This window comes from Ixodes scapularis, unplaced genomic scaffold, assembly GCF_016920785.2.
Source record: "Ixodes scapularis isolate PalLabHiFi unplaced genomic scaffold, ASM1692078v2 PGA_scaffold10__122_contigs__length_95168666, whole genome shotgun sequence".
NCBI classification, from domain to species: Eukaryota; Metazoa; Arthropoda; class Arachnida; order Ixodida; family Ixodidae; genus Ixodes; species Ixodes scapularis.
In genome coordinates this window covers 47,870,469-47,877,320 of record NW_024609836.1, presented here as the reverse complement: position 1 = coordinate 47,877,320, position 6,852 = coordinate 47,870,469, and the positions used below count along the sequence as shown (strand labels likewise).

The 6,852-nt window shown below is 49.0% G+C and overlaps 1 non-coding gene across 1 annotated transcript; it reads right to left on the bottom strand.

Moving 5' to 3' along the window:
* Positions 1–3,024: 3,024 nt before the first annotated feature.
* Trnas-aga lies at positions 3,025–3,106 on the bottom strand. Its single transcript has one exon. It is a non-coding gene; the product is annotated as a tRNA-Ser (tRNA).
* Positions 3,107–6,852: the final 3,746 nt, after the last annotated feature.

Sequence of the window (6,852 nt, the reverse complement as noted above, 5' to 3'; positions counted from 1 at the left end):
GAGTTTAGACCTCTAATGTTGAGGGTTCCAAATGCTAAGCCTTTAGTGAAAGGGACAGTTTTATTAGTCGGAAGCATTGTTGGGATTGTTGGAGGAGCCATGCATTGGAAAACGACGTATAAACGACCTCACATGAAAGTTACATAATGCAGAACTTTGCAACTGGCACTAGTAAAGAGAAAGTAGAACTAAAAAAATCTAAAAATGACATGACCTAAAGCATTCGCAGTTTGAATGTAACCAGAAAGTAACCACCTTCTACGAGGTTCGCTCTCGTTTATTGCCTAGAGGTGGGCGGGGCTTGCACCGTTTCTTCCTCCCGTGAACTGGGGCCCAGTCGGGCCCCTCCTCTACGAGATCCAAAGGCCTCTTTGAGGGGTCAGCGCCGTCATCTCTTTCCAGGTCGTCTTTGGACGTGGTGTCAGAATAGAGATCGCTCATGCAAGCTCGCTTCGTTAACTGGCCCTCGAAGGGTCCAAAACAGCACCGTCGACGTCCGGACTGGTGCTCCCAGCCGCAGGGTTGTCAGCTCCCAGGCAACTTGGCAAGATGGTCTCGCTCTTCCGTGCTAGGTCTCCCTCTCGACCGGCCAGAGGACTAGATGAGATGGTGTCGTTCTTCTGGGATAGGTCTCTTTCACAACCGGCTTGGCAATTAGACGCCAAAGTGTCGTCCTCTCGTGCAGGGTGTCTCTCAGGACTAGTTGGACAACTTCAGAAGGTGGTGTCATTCTTCCGCTCTAGGTGTTCCTGTCGTCCATCTGAAACCTTTAGGTCAGCGGTAGTGACAGGATGTCGAATGTCGTCTTCGCCTTTCTCAGCTTCTTCTTCATCGATGAAGAACTCCCGAGTTGTCTTCCCCGGGAGCAGGCAGCATCACGGTGGCATAAGTTCGAATGCAGTCCTCTTGCGCGTGGCCATAACGATTGCAGAACAGACTAACATGTACCAAAAGCGGAAGGGATATTATAAAAAAAACTAGGACTAACAGCTAAACATGGATCAATGCGAGAAAGAGACGCTACAAAATTATGTGTCCTCCAATTGGCGTCACACCGTAAACATTTTTTTTTATTTCTTTTTTTATTACGCAGGTATATTGCATTTTTTCGGAGCAAGATGACGCGTTTTCTCTCACTTGTTCCTAGATCAACAGTATAAAAAAATACAAGCTGCAAATTCTTTTAGCGTTAAAATTGTTGCGCTGTTTCCTTAAGGTATATATTAATCTTCAGCGCGAATTTCACATTTTGCATTAGTTAAACTAAAGTTTACTGCCTATTCTTTTATCTAAATCGTAGGTGAGTCTTCATATAACAAAAAAGAATAAAGGATATTTTTGTGGTGGGTCCCTAATTAAAAGCAACATTGTGCTGACTGCCGCACATTGTATGAGAGGGTAAGTCCAGTTGCTTGTAATTCGAGCAATATGTTTGGTAATAGGGAACATTTCACGTTTCAGATTCGAGAGAGGGTACGTTGCAGCTGGATATTTGGATCAAAAAAAGCGGGGATGTCACTACCAGCGAAGGAATGTAAGAATGATCATTGCTCTACTAAGTTTCGATCTCGAGATAAGATCGCGAGGCGTTGCGTGTGCGGCGAGCAAATTCGTCTGCTTTTTACGCAGCGGATACCATGCCGTCAGAGATTCAAGCTCTAATTGGCAAGATATTGACTAGACACAAACGAATGACAGTTGCCTTTGCCTCTATCGATAGATAGAGGCAAAGGTACGAACATACGGACGAGACAGATACGAACATACGGACGAGCAAAACCTCGCAACGCAATTGGCGGATCGGTCTCCGTTGCGGTTAAACCGCTCTTCAAATCTTAGAAGTCAAGTCAAGGTCGTTATAGACCGTCATTGTACTGAAAGCGATCCTCGCTAACATGAATACCTTTGGCACTGTGTATGCTATCGAGTAATCAAAAATTCGTCTTTCCACGGATCTCTTCTAATTATAGTGTTATTATTGCGCATTTCAAGAGAGGGAAATTATTTCTCAATGCCGCCAAGCACCGACACCGCATGGGGCCGCAGTTGGAAAGATGTGACCTTCTTTCGCCGATGTGTGGATAACAAAGCATGGGTATACGAGTAATGTCTTTATAAAGCAACCAGTCACCGGGAGTGTGGATTGGCTCACCAAGAACGGAGAGGTGAAGAAGAAACCGCTCATTCCATGAACCAAAAAAATCATGAGTCATTCCACTCTGTGAACGTGGATGGCCAGCTAAGCAATTTAGCACACGACATAGACGTGACACAGATCTCTGAACAAAGGTACGAACTATATCCACCCCGAGTAGCCGAAGGAAAGTAGACACGCGCCATGGGACCGCCACCCGGCGGAAAGTCTGCACGATCGACGGGACTGCCACCCGGAAGAGCGGAAGGGAGGGAAAGTAGGCACGCAGGCGCTTGGAACGACGCCAAAGGGCTCTGCGAGCATAGACATGGCCGACGCGGGTCGCACGTTCAGCGGCAAACCTTTGAGAAACCTTTATTATCTACCTGAGACAATACTGATCTTAAGAATGGTGTCTATTGAAAACTACTCTACTGAAAACGCAAATCCGAGTGACGAGACGTATACGTTTTTGCATAGAATGAAGCTATTTTGCATCCAATTCGAGACCCGTGTTTTTGTTGACGGACAGGAAAAATCTACGTAACCCTAGCCATAAACAGCTTAGCTGTAAAAGGGCACCCGCGTGTAAGGGAGCATGGCGCTGCTTTTCCGGGGCTTTCCATTCCAATCAGAGCGAACAATATATGTGTAGTCCGCTCCTCCCGCAGAAGGAGCGGTGTGGCGTTGGCGTCTATAGCATTAGGCCGCCATATATCGCCGGTGTCGTCTGGAACTTCGAGCAACCGGCTGTCGTGCCTCTTTAACGGCTTTCGTTAAGTCCACCATATTTTAGGGGCGAAGCTCCTAAGGGTCTAGCCTTGTCCGTCCGTCCGTCCGGCCGGCCCGCCGGCGTCCGTGCTCACATAAAAATTTAAAAAAAATGTTTGCGCAGTCGACAGGATTCGAACCTGTGCGGGGAGACCCCAATGGATTTCTAGTCCATCGCCTTAACCACTCGGCCACGACTGCGGAACGAGAAGGGGGCTCTGAGATGTGGTAGTAACTCAAGAGCTGGGGATGTCATGGATGACACGTTGCATGTAGCCGCTCAACGTATTTACAGGAGAGGGTGCGGCGGTCAATTGCGTTAAACTTTGCATGCATTGGCTCAACGTTTATAGACGAGAGGGCGCTGTGTTCAGATGTTCAAAGGCGTATATAACCACGTTCCATACCAGACATTCTCTTTCTGACATGGACCGTTGACTTAAGCGGCGGAGATGCGTTCCCACGGCTTCTAGCGGATCCAAGCTGATCCGCTACAAGAACCACTGGCTCTGCATTTCATCGACCATAAAGCAGTAATAATGTTGTCAAAGGGCAACCCGGAACTCAGCACTACCAATGCGCAATAAAAAAAAATCAGCACCATCAGCACTACCTACGAACAATAAAATCAGTATCATCAGCACCACCAGAGCTAGGGTGCCTTCGTGTCGGCTTTGCCGGCTTTGCTTAGTGCGATGACGTTTAACAGTTTTGTTTCAAACGCGCTTTTTTAATCCGATGCGCTTGATTATAGCCTTCTATATACTCGCAAAGCCTGGCAGTTCGACGACGGAGCCATAGAGTGCCCGGTCGCAGATTTGGAGCGCAAGGATCTGGTAGGAGGGATCACTTCTCGGGGAAGCTAGGGTGCCTACATGTCTGTTTGTCTCAGGGTGAAGACATCCATTGTTACCCTGGATGTGTCAGCGCGTGACGCTCTCGAGCGCTCGGTGCGTGACTTGGGCGGTAAAACGGCGTCTATGCGTTATCCAAAGCTACGCGCTCGAGCTGACTGACACCGGATTGCGCGCACTTCAAAATGCATAAAAAAACGACTGGGCGGAAAAATGGCTGAGATGTCACCACTCAAGCAAAAGCGCGCGTTTGTATGAAGGCACTCTAGGGGAAGCTGCGGCGAAGACCCGAAACATAATTTTCAAACCCGACGATAATAGAAGTGAGCGCGAGAAATATATGCGGACATTCCATCGCTCGGGAGACTTGTGTTTCGGCATCCCAAAGCAGCGAGGCGCCCGTTACTTGTGATTCTCCTCTCAACTGTTCTGCTTTCAACCGTTGTCTGCCGCTGTACCTTTTCACTTTCGGCGGCCGCGTCTCGTGGCGATCTGGCAGGCTTTGTCGGTATTGAGGAAGCAACGGCTTGAAAGAGCCTGTCCCTGCACGCGCGCGTGGCGCTGACCCTGCTACAACGGCATTTTGTTCTCTACGATTTCTGTGTATTTTACTTCTGAGCGCGGGTGCTGCCGGCATCGGTTAATAAAAAAACAACCGCATCTCCACGTGGTGCATGATGTTGAATGGGGCGAAGCTCTGGTGGGTGCTTGTCTGCGTAGACGCTGAGCCGTAGCTTGCCGAGCCTTTCGTTGGTTTTCATCCATGTCACGCCGCGGTCAAATGCTCAAATGCGTATATAACCACGTTCCATACTGCACATTCTCTTTCTGACATGGATGAAAACGAACGAAAGGCTCAGCATGCTGCGGCTCACCGTCTACGCAGACAAGCACCACTAGAGCTTCGCCCCAATCAACATCGTTCACCACGTGGAGATGCGGTTGTTTTTTTTTTTCTTCGCCCTACATGAGCACGAGAGCAGGTGCTCACGTGCTCGTGAGCACCTGAGCGCGTGAGCTCACCAGCAGGAGCACGTGCACCCGACGGCGGACGGACATACGGACATGGCTAGCCCCTAAGCAGCCTCGCCCCTAAAATAATGGCATCACACTAAACAAAAGGACATTGACGCACCCTACGCGATCCTTGACACAATAGCACACAAGGGTTCACGCCAAGCATAGTTTCCAGAAAATAACAATCAATCATTAAGGGCATTCATTTTCGTCACCAATAATATCCACAGAATGATGTAGGGTTTGGTTTTTAGGTTGTTAATTTTCGTATCCAGCATATTTTTTGTTTTAATGAGAAAGCATTAACTATCCTATGGAGCAAGTCGACGTCATCAGCCGTGCCAAACGGCAGATAAATTCGGGAAGCCGCGATCTGAGGCATCCCAGCTTTAAAGCCGCGCAAAAAGCCGCGCAAAGCGGCAAGTAAATGAAGCCGAAGGAGGCCGCCACGCATCAGTTTCAATTAGCGCCATCCCATGGCGCTGCGTGCCCGCGCCGCCAGCGCGCCGGCAACAAGAATCGTTTGGAGCGATGCAGGCGCCCGGGCGCGCCAGGCAATTTCTGCAGCCGATTCCGTGCAGGCGACTGAGCGACGGCACGACCGATGTCGGCGAGGCGCCGCAACTTCACGAGGACGCGCGCAAGAGCGTCCTTCATGCTTTCGTGGTGTTTAGCCAACACCTCCAGAATAATCGAAACCTCTGAACCGCCCCCTTCACATCAATGCGGAGCGCAAGTTTGTCTGCTTCTTGCACAGGGGTTGCCATGATGTCAGAACGCCGAGCTCTGAGTGGGTAGACCTCAACGCTGGATGCATTAAGGTCTATCCACTATCCTCTCAATCAAAGCCAATCAGAACTCGGCGTCGTTCTGACGTCACCGCAATTCTTGCTCAAGAAGCAGACGACTTGCTCTCCGCATGCACTGTTTAGTAGCAAGACCGCGTTTGCATTCACAGAAGGTTTGGGCGCTGCTGGCACGCAGAAGCAGGCCTCCGGTATAACGACGCTTCTGCGCATGCGCTGTGCCGACAGCAGCGCCACCGAAGTGGCAATGACGTCAGACAGTTGAGTTGCCAAGGTAACGTCATCACACTCGGATAGTTTCAAATCCAACAATTGTACCCGAGCCCGACACGGGGCTCCGGGCCGAACGCTGGCACAGCACTCGCGTCCAATCAGTTCTACAGGGAAATCTCGAAAAAGAGAACCGTGTCTTTCAGCTCGGGTAAATTAACTATGCACCGCTGAATGCTCCAACATCGTGAGAATTTGATGCATGGCTGCTGGGATAGAACCGAAAAGTTTTGGGAACATTCCGTTACTTGGATCAAAAGATAATTGTGAGAAACCATATTTTTCTATGAGCCGAGTACCACCTCAGCCTAGTATAGTAAAAACAAGAAATGAAAAAGTCAAATTTGGGGGTTTTACGTACCAGACCTACGACGGCCATCTGGCACGCCCCAGCGGAGAACTGAGGATTAATTTGGACCACCTGGGGATCTTTTGACGTGCAATTGAAAGCTCAGTTACACGACACCTTCTCCGCAATAAGCCTCGCAGATTGCGGGCACCGCGACCGTGATTCGAATCTGCCACATGGAGATCCGTGGCCAGCGCTCTCGCCTCGGAGCCACCGAGGTGGCTAACAAGAAATGGCACTGTGTGGCGACCGTAGCGTCTATTTCAGTAAAAAAAAAAAAAAAAAAAAAAAAAACCTTGTTAGCAACAAAGAAAGAGGATATTGTTTGTTTTGTTTGTTCTTATTTTTTGCTGACAATTTTTTGTTTTGTTTATTAAAATAGAGGTTCCTGGGCGCCCACGGTCTCATTTCTTTTGTTTCGACGATATATATTCGATGTCGGCTCATAAAGAAATTTCGCTTTTTTTCTCAAACTTCCGCGTTTTAGCCCAACCACTACAGCTTCACATTCCCAAGAAGATTGAGCTTTCTTCGATGCATAGTTGATTTACACGGGCATAAAAACACAGCTCTTTTTTCTCGCGAACTCCCATACTCGTATTCATCTCAAGAGCCTAGAGGTCGTCCCTGAGGTCGTCCTAGACGTCCTTC